Genomic DNA, 10,309 nt, shown 5'->3' with positions numbered 1-10,309 from the left:
GAATTTTCTAACTTCGGTGATGGTTAGGTTAGGTTGGGTTAAGTATTGTGAGGTAAGCACGTTTTGTAGATATTTTCGCAATGTCAAATTCTTTAATTTCGGTGATGGTTAGGTTCAGATGGGTGAGGTTTGGTAGGATAAGAACTTTTTGTGGAAATTTTGGCAATGTCGAATTCTCTGACTTCGGTGATAGTAAGGTTAGGTTGGATAAAATATGGTGAGGTAAGCTTGTCTTGTGGATATTTTGGCAAAGTCCAATTCTTCGATTTCGGTGATGGTTAGGTTCAGATGGGTGAGTTTTGGTAGGATAAGCACTTTTTGTGGATATTTTGGCAATGTCGAATTTTCTGACTTCGGTGATGGTAAGGTTAGGTTGAGTTAGGTATTGTGAGGAAGGCACGTTTTGTGGATATTTTTTTTTTGTCCAATTCTTTGATTTCGGTGATGGTTAGGTTCAGAAGGGTGAGGTTTGGTAGGATAAGAACTTTTTGTGGATATTTTGGCAATGTCGAACTCTCTGACTTCGGTGATGGAAAGGTAAGGTTGGGTTAGGTATTGTGAGGTAAGCACGTTTTGTGGATATTTTCGCAATGTCAAATTCTTTGATTTCGGTGATGGTTAGGTTCAGATGGGTGAGGTTTGGTAGGATAAGAACTTTTTGTGGAAATTTTGGCAATGTCGTATTCTCTGACTTCGGTGATAGTAAGGTTAGGTTGGATAAAATATGGTGAGGTAAGCTTGTCTTGTGGATATTTTGGCAAAGTCCAATTCTTCGATTTCGGTGATGGTTAGGTTCAGATGGGTGAGTTTTGGTAGGATAAGCACTTTTTGTGGATATTTTGGCAATGTCGAATTTTCTGACTTCGGTGATGGTAAGGTTAGGTTGAGTTAGGTATTGTGAGGAAGGCACGTTTTGTGGATATTTTTTTTTTGTCCAATTCTTTGATTTCGGTGATGGTTAGGTTCAGATGGGTGAGGTTTGGTAGGATAAGCACTTTTTGTGGATATTTTGGCAATGTCGAATTTTCTGATTTCGGTGATGGTTAGGTTAGGTTGGGTTAGGTATTGTGAGGCAAGCACGTTTTGTGGATATTTTTTTAATGTCCAATTCTTTGATTTCGGTGATGGTTAGGTTCAGATGGGTGAGGTTTGGTAGGATAAGCACTTTTTGTGGATATTTTGGCAATGTCGAATTTTCTGACTTCGGTGATGGTTAGGTTAGGTTGGGTTAGGTATTGTGAGGGAAGCACGTTTTGTGGATATTTTCGCAATGTCAAATTCTTTGATTTCGGTGATGGTTAGGTTCAGATGGGTGAGGTTTGGTAGGATAAAAACTTTTTGTGGAAATTTTGGCAATGTCGAATTCTCTGACTTCGGTGATGGTAAGGTTAGGTTGGGTTAGGTATTGTGAGGTGAGCACGATTTGTGGATATTTTCGCAATGTCCAATTCTTTGATTTCGGTGATGGTTAAGTTCAGATGGGTGAGGTTTGGTAGGATAAGAACTTTTTGTGGATATTTTGGCAATGTCGAATTTTCTGATTTCGGTGATGGGTAGGTTAGGTTGGGTTAGGTATTGTGAGGTAAGCACGTTTTGTGGATATTTTCGCAATGTCCAATTCTTTGATTTCGGTGATGGTTAGGTTCAGAAGGGTGAGGTTTGGTAGGATAAGAACTTTTTGTGGATATTTTGGCAATGTCGAACTCTCTGACTTCGGTGATGGTAAGGTAAGGTTGGGTTAGGTATTGTGAGGTAAGCACGTTTTGTGGATATTTTATCAATGTCCAATTCTTTGATTTCGGTGATGGTTAGGTTCAGATGGGTGAGGTTTGGTAGGATAAGCACTTTTTGTGGATATTGTGGCAATGTCGAATTTTCTGATTTCGGTGATGGTAAGGTTAGGTTGGGTTAGGTATTGTGAGGCAAGCACGTTTTGTGGATATTTTTTTAATGTCCAATTCTTTGATTTCGGTGATGGTTAGGTTCAGATGGTTGAGGTTTGGTAGGATAAGCACTTTTTGTGGATATTTTGGCAATGTCGAATTTTCTGACTTCGGTGATGGTTAGGTTAGGTTGGGTTAGGTATTGTGAGGGAAGCACGTTTTGTGGATATTTTCGCAATGTCAAATTCTTTAATTTCGGTGATGGTTAGGTTCAGATGGCTGAGGTTTGGTAGGATAAGAACTTTTTGTGGAAATTTTGGCAATGTCGAATTCTCTGACTTCGGTGATGGTAAGGTTAGGTTAGGTAAGGTATTGTGAAGTAAGCACGTTTTGTGGATATTTTATCAATGTCCAATTCTTTGATTTCGGTGATGGTTAGGTTCAGATGGGTGAGGTTTGGTAGGATAAGCACTTTTTGTGGATATTTTGGCAATGTCGAATTTTCTAACTTCGGTGATGGTTAGGTTAGGTTGGGTTAGGTATTGTGAGGTAAGCACGTTTTGTAGATATTTTCGCAATGTCAAATTCTTTAATTTCGGTGATAGTTAGGTTCAGATGGGTGAGGTTTGGTAGGATAAGAACTTTTTGTGGAAATTTTGGCAATGTCGAATTCTCTGACTTCGGTGATAATAAGGTTAGGTTGGATAAAATATGGTGAGGTAAGCATGTCTTGTGGATATTTTGGCAAAGTCCAATTCTTCGATTTCGGTGATGGTTAGGTTCAGAAGGGTGAGGTTTGGTAGGATAAGAATTTTTTGTGGATATTTTGGCAATGTCAAATTCTCTGATTTCGGTGATGGTTAGGTTAGGTTGGGTTAGGTATTGTTAGGTAAGCACGTCTTGTGGATATTTTGGCAATGTCCAATTCTTTGATTTCGGTGATGGTTAGGTTCAGATGGGTGAGGTTTGGTAGGATAAGCACTTTTTGTGGATATTTTGGCAATGTCGAATTTTCTGACTTCGGTGATGGTTAGGTTAGGTTGGGTTAGGTAATGTGAGGGAAGCACGTTTTGTGGATAGTTTCGCAATGTCAAATTCTTTGATTTCGGTGATGGTTAGGTTCAGATGGGTGAGGTTTGGTAGGATAAAAACTTTTTGTGGAAATTTTGGCAATGTCGAATTCTCTGACTTCGGTGATGGTTAGCTTAGGTTGGGTTAGGTATTGTGAGGTAAGCACGTTTTGTGGATATTTTATCAATGTCCAATTCTTTGATTTCGGTGATGGTTAGGTTCAGATGGGTGAGGTTTGGTAGGATAAGCACTTTTTGTGGATATTTTGGCAATGTCGAATTTTCTGATTTCGGTGATGGATAGGTTAGGTTGGGTTAGGTATTGTGAGGTAAACACGTTTTGTGGATATTTTTTTAATGTCCAATTCTTTGATTTCGGTGATGGTTAGGTTCAGATGGGTGAGGTTTGGTAGGATAAGCACTTTTTGTGGATATTTTGGCAATGTCGAATTTTCTGACTTCGGTGATGGTTAGGTTAGGTTGGGTTAGGTATTGTGAGGAAAGCACGTTTTGTGGATATTTTCGCAATGTCCAATTCTTTGATTTCGGTGATGGTTAGGTTCAGATGGGTGAGGTTTGGTAGGATAAGAACTTTTTGTGGAAATTTTGGCAATGTCGAATTCTCTGACTTCGGTGATAATAAGTTTAGGTTGGATAAAATATGGTGAGGTAAGCATGTCTTGTGGATATTTTGGCAAAGTCCAATTCTTCGATTTCGGTGATGGTTAGGTTCAGAAGGGTGAGGTTTGGTAGGATAAGAATTTTTTGTGGATATTTTGGCAATGTCGAATTCTCTGATTTCTGTGATGGTTAGGTTAGGTTGGGTTAGGTATTGTTAGGTAAGCACGTCTTGTGGATATTTTGGCAATGTCCAATTCTTTGATTTCGGTGATGGTTAGGTTCAGATGGGTGAGGTTTGGTAGGATAAGCACTTTTTGTGGATATTTTGGCAATGTCGAATTTTCTGACTTCGGTGATGGTTAGGTTAGGTTGGGTTAGGTATTGTGAGGAAGGCACGTTTTGTGGATATTTTTTTATTGTCCAATTCTTTGATTTCGGTGATGGTTAGGTTCAGATGGGTGAGGTTTGGTAGGATAAGCACTTTTTGTGGATATTTTGGCAATGTCGAATTTTCTGACTTCGGTGATGGTTAGGTTAGGTTGGGTTAGGTAATGTGAGGGAAGCACGTTTTGTGGATAGTTTCGCAATGTCAAATTCTTTGATTTCGGTGATGGTTAGGTTCAGATGGGTGAGGTTTGGTAGGATAAGCACTTTTTGTGGATATTTTGGCAATGTCGAATTTTCTGATTTCGGTGATGGTTAGGTTAGGTTGGGTTAGGTATTGTGAGGCAAGCACGTTTTGTGGATATTTTTTTAATGTCCAATTCTTTGATTTCGGTGATGGTTAGGTTCAGATGGGTGAGGTTTGGTAGGATAAGCACTTTTTGTGGATATTTTGGCAATGTCGAATTTTCTGACTTCGGTGATGGTTAGGTTAGGTTGGGTTAGGTATTGTGAGGGAAGCACGTTTTGTGGATATTTTCGCAATGTCAAATTCTTTGATTTCGGTGATGGTTAGGTTCAGATGGGTGAGGTTTGGTAGGATAAAAACTTTTTGTGGAAATTTTGGCAATGTCGAATTCTCTGACTTCGGTGATGGTAAGGTTAGGTTGGGTTAGGTATTGTGAGGTGAGCACGATTTGTGGATATTTTCGCAATGTCCAATTCTTTGATTTCGGTGATGGTTAAGTTCAGATGGGTGAGGTTTGGTAGGATAAGAACTTTTTGTGGATATTTTGGCAATGTCGAATTTTCTGATTTCGGTGATGGGTAGGTTAGGTTGGGTTAGGTATTGTGAGGTAAGCACGTTTTGTGGATATTTTCGCAATGTCCATTTCTTTGATTTCGGTGATGGTTAGGTTCAGAAGGGTGAGGTTTGGTAGGATAAGAACTTTTTGTGGATATTTTGGCAATGTCGAACTCTCTGACTTCGGTGATGGTAAGGTAAGGTTGGGTTAGGTATTGTGAGGTAAGCACGTTTTGTGGATATTTTATCAATGTCCAATTCTTTGATTTCGGTGATGGTTAGGTTCAGATGGGTGAGGTTTGGTAGGATAAGCACTTTTTGTGGATATTGTGGCAATGTCGAATTTTCTGATTTCGGTGATGGTAAGGTTAGGTTGGGTTAGGTATTGTGAGGCAAGCACGTTTTGTGGATATTTTTTTAATGTCCAATTCTTTGATTTCGGTGATGGTTAGGTTCAGATGGTTGAGGTTTGGTAGGATAAGCACTTTTTGTGGATATTTAGGCAATGTCGAATTTTCTGACTTCGGTGATGGTTAGGTTAGGTTGGGTTAGGTATTGTGAGGGAAGCACGTTTTGTGGATATTTTTGCAATGTCAAATTCTTTAATTTCGGTGATGGTTAGGTTCAGATGGCTGAGGTTTGGTAGGATAAGAACTTTTTGTGGAAATTTTGGCAATGTCGAATTCTCTGACTTCGGTGATGGTAAGGTTAGGTTAGGTAAGGTATTGTGAAGTAAGCACGTTTTGTGGATATTTTATCAATGTCCAATTCTTTGATTTCGGTGATGGTTAGGTTCAGATGGGTGAGGTTTGGTAGGATAAGCACTTTTTGTGGATATTTTGGCAATGTCGAATTTTCTGACTTCGGTGATAATAAGGTTAGGTTGGATAAAATATGGTGAGGTAAGCATGTCTTGTGGATATTTAAGCAAAGTCCAATTCTTCGATTTCGGTGATGGTTAGGTTCAGAAGGGTGAGGTTTGGTAGGATAAGAATTTTTTGTGGATATTTTGGCAATGTCGAATTCTCTGATTTCGGTGATGGTTAGGTTAGGTTGGGTTAGGTATTGTTAGGTAAGCACGTCTTGTGGATATTTTGGCAATGTCCAATTCTTTGATTTCGGTGATGGTTAGGTTCAGATGGGTGAGGTTTGGTAGGATAAGCACTTTTTGTGGATATTTTGACAATGTCGAATTTTCTGATTTCGGTGATGGGTAGGTTAGGTTGGGTAGGTATTGTGAGGTAAGCACGTTTTGTGGATATTTTCGCAATGTCAAATTCTTTAATTTCGGTGATGGTTAGGTTCAGATGGCTGAGGTTTGGTAGGATAAGAACTTTTTGTGGAAATTTTGGCAATGTCGAATTCTCTGACTTCGGTGATGGTAAGGTTAGGTTAGGTAAGGTATTGTGAAGTAAGCACGTTTTGTGGATATTTTACAATGTCCAATTCTTTGATTTCGGTGATGGTTAGGTTCAGATGGGTGAGGTTTGGTAGGATAAGCACTTTTTGTGGATATTTTGGCAATGTCGAATTCTCTGACTTCGGTGATGGTAAGGTTAGGTTAGGTTAGGTATTGTGAAGTAAGCACGTTTTTTGGATATTTACTCAATGTCCAATTCTTTTATTTCGGTGATGGTTAGGTTCAGATGGGTGAGGTTTGGTAGGATAAGCACTTTTTGTGGATATTTTGGCAATGTCGAATTCTCTGATTTCTGTGATGGTTAGGTTAGGTTGGGTTAGGTATTGTTAGGTAAGCACGTCTTGTGGATATTTTGGCAATGTCCAATTCTTTGATTTCGGTGATGGTTAGGTTCAGATGGGTGAGGTTTGGTAGGATAAGCACTTTTTGTGGATATTTTGGCAATGTCGAATTTTTTGACTTCGGTGATGGTTAGGTTAGGTTGGGTTAGGTATTGTGAGGGAAGCACGTATTGTGGATATTTTCGCAATGTCGAATTCTTTGATTTCGGTGATGGTTAGGTTCAGATGGGTGAGGTTTGGAAGGATAAGAACTTTTTGTGGATATTTTGGCAATGTCGAATTCTCTGACTTCGGTGATGGTAAGGTTAGGTTAGGTTAGGTATTGTGAAGTAAGCACGTTTTTTGGATATTTACTCAATGTCCAATTCTTTTATTTCGGTGATGGTTAGGTTCAGATGGGTGAGGTTTGGTAGGATAAGCACTTTTTGTGGATATTTTGGCAATGTCGAATTCTCTGATTTCTGTGATGGTTAGGTTAGGTTGGGTTAGGTATTGTTAGGTAAGCACGTCTTGTGGATATTTTGGCAATGTCCAATTCTTTGATTTCGGTGATGGTTAGGTTCAGATGGGTGAGGTTTGGTAGGATAAGCACTTTTTGTGGATATTTTGGCAATGTCGAATTTTTTGACTTCGGTGATGGTTAGGTTAGGTTGGGTTAGGTATTGTGAGGGAAGCACGTATTGTGGATATTTTCGCAATGTCGAATTCTTTGATTTCGGTGATGGTTAGGTTCAGATGGGTGAGGTTTGGAAGGATAAGAACTTTTTGTGGAAATTTTGGCAATGTCGAATTCTCTGACTTCGGTGATGGTTAGGTTAGGTTGGGTTAGGTATTGTGAGGTAAGCACGTCTTGTAGATATTTTGGCAATGTCTAATTCTTTGATTTCGGTGATGGTTAGGTTCAGATGGGTGAGGTTTGGTAGGATAAGCACTTTTTGTGGATATTTTGGCAATGTCGAATTTTTTGACTTCGGTGATGGTTAGGTTAGGTTGGGTTAGGTATTGTGAGGGAAGCACGTTTTGTGGATATTTTCGCAATGTCGAATTCTTTGATTTCGGTGATGGTTAGGTTCAGATGGGTGAGGTTTGGAAGGATAAGAACTTTTTGTGGAAATTTTGGCAATGTCGAATTCTCTGACTTCGGTGATGGTTAGGTTAGGTTGGGTTAGGTATTAAGAGGTAAGCACGTCTTGTAGATATTTTGGCAATGTCTAATTCTTTGATTTCGGTGATGGTTAGGTTCAGATGGGTGAGGTTTGGTAGGATAAGAACTTTTTGTGGAAATTTTGGCAATGTCGAATTCTCTGACTTCGGTGATAATAAGGTTAGGTTGGATAAAATATGGTGAGGTAAGCATGTCTTGTGGATATTTTGGCAAAGTCCAATTCTTCGATTTCGGTGATGGTTAGGTTCAGAAGGGTGAGGTTTGGTAGGATAAGAACTTTTTGTGGATATTTTGGCAATGTCGAATTCTCTGACTTCGGTGATGGTAAGGTTAGGTTAGGTTAGGTATTGTGAAGTAAGCACGTTTTATGGATATTGAATCAATGTCCAATTCTTTGATTTCGGTGATGGTTAGGTTTAGATGGGTGAGGTTTGGTAGGATAAGCACTTTTTGTGGATATTTTGGCAATGTCGAATTTTTTAACTTCGGTGATGGTAAGGTTAGGTTGGGTTAGGTATTGTGAGGTAAGCACGTTTTGTGGATATTTTCGCAATGTCAAATTCTTTAATTTCGGTGATGGTTAGGTTTAGATGGGTGAGGTTTGGTAGGATAAGAACTTTTTGTGGAAATTTTGGCAATGTCGAATTCTCTGACTTCGGTGATGGTAAGGTTAGGTTAGATAAAATATGGTGAGGTAAGCATGTCTTGTGGATATTTTGGCAAAGTCCAATTCTTCGATTTCGGTGATGGTTAGGTTCAGAAGGGTGAGGTTTGGTAGGATAAGAACTTTTTGTGGATATTTTGGCAATGTCGAATTTTCTGATTTCGGTGATGGGTAGGTTAGGTTGGGTTAGGTATTGTGAGGTAAGCACGTTTTGTGGATATTTTCGCAATGTCCAATTCTTTGATTTCGGTGATGGTTAGGTTCAGAAGGGTGAGGTTTGGTAGGATAAGCACTTTTTGTGGATATTTAAGCAATGTCGAATTTTCTGACTTCGGTGATGGTTAGGTTAGGTTGGGTTAGGTATTGTGAGGGAAGCACGTTTTGTGGATAGTTTCGCAATGTCAAATTCATTGATTTCGGTGATGGTTAGGTTCAGATGGGTAAGGTTTGGTAGGATAAGCACTTTTTGTGGATATTTTGGCAATGTCGAATTTTCTGACTTCGGTGATGGTTAGGTTAGGTTGGGTTAGGTATTGTTAGGTGAGCACGTCTTGTGGATATTTTGGCAATGTCCAATTCTTTGATTTAGGTGATGGTTAGGTTCAGATGGGTGAGGTTTGGTAGGATAAGCACTTTTTGTGGATATTTTGGCAATGTCGAATTTTCTAACTTCGGTGATGGTTAGGTTAGATTGGGTTAAGTATTATGAGGTAAGCACGTTTTGTAGATATTTTCGCAATGTCAAATTCTTTAATTTCGGTGATGGTTAGGTTCAGATGGGTGAGGTTTGGTAGGATAAGAACTTTTTGTGGAAATTTTGGCAATGTCGAATTCTCTGACTTCGGTGATAATAAGGTTAGGTTGGATAAAATATGGTGAGGTAAGCTTGTCTTGTGGATATTTTGGCAAAGTCCAATTTTTCGATTTCGGTGATGGTTAGGTTCAGATGGGAGAGGTTTGGTAGGATTAGAACTTTTTGTGGAAATTTTGGCTATGTCGAATTCTCTGACTTCGGTGATGGTTAGGTTAGGTTGGGTTAGGTATTGTGAGGAACGCACGTTTTGTGGATATTTTTGCAATGTCAAATTCTTTGATTTCGGTGATGGTTAGGTTCAGATGGGTGAGGTTTGGTAGGATAAGAACTTTTTGTGGATATTTTGGCAATGTCGAATTCTCTGACTTCGGTGATGGTTAGGTTAGGTTGGGTTAGGTATTGTGAGGTAAGCACGTTTTGTGGATATTATCGCAATGTCCAATTCTTTGATTTCGGTAATGGTTAGGTTCAGATGAGTGTGGTTTGGTAGGATAAGAACTTTTTGTGGATATTTTGGCAATGTCGAATTCTCTGACTTCGGTGATGGTTAGGTTAGGTTGGGTTAGGTATTGTGAAGTAAGCACGTACTGTGAATATTTTCGCAACATCCAATTCTTTGAGTTCGGTGATGGTTAGGTTCAGATGGGTGAGGTTTGGTAGGATAAGCACTTTTTGTGGATATTTTGGCAATGTCGAATTTTCTGACTTCGGTGATGGTTAGGTTAGGTTGGGTTAGGTATTGTGAGGGAAGCACGTTTTGTGGATATTTTCGCAATGTCAAATTCTTTAATTTCGGTGATGGTTAGGTTCAGATGGCTGAGGTTTGGTAGGATAAGAACTTTTTGTGGAAATTTTGGCAATGTCGAATTCTCTGACTTCGGTGATGGTAAGGTTAGGTTAGGTAAGGTATTGTGAAGTAAGCACGTTTTGTGGATATTTTTTTAATGTCCAATTCTTTGATTTCGGTGATGGTTAGGTTCAGATGGGTGAGGTTTGGTAGGAAAAGCACTTTTTGTGGATATTTTGGCAATGTCGAATTTTCTGATTTCGGTGATGGGTAGGTTAGGTTGGGTTAGGTATTGTGAGGTAAGCACGTTTTGTGGATATTGTCGCAATGTCCAATTCTTTGATTTCGGTGATGGTTA

This window comes from Arctopsyche grandis, chromosome 10, assembly GCF_051622035.1.
Source record: "Arctopsyche grandis isolate Sample6627 chromosome 10, ASM5162203v2, whole genome shotgun sequence".
Lineage (NCBI taxonomy): Eukaryota > Metazoa > Arthropoda > Insecta > Trichoptera > Hydropsychidae > Arctopsyche > Arctopsyche grandis.
This window is presented reverse-complemented; position numbering follows the sequence as displayed.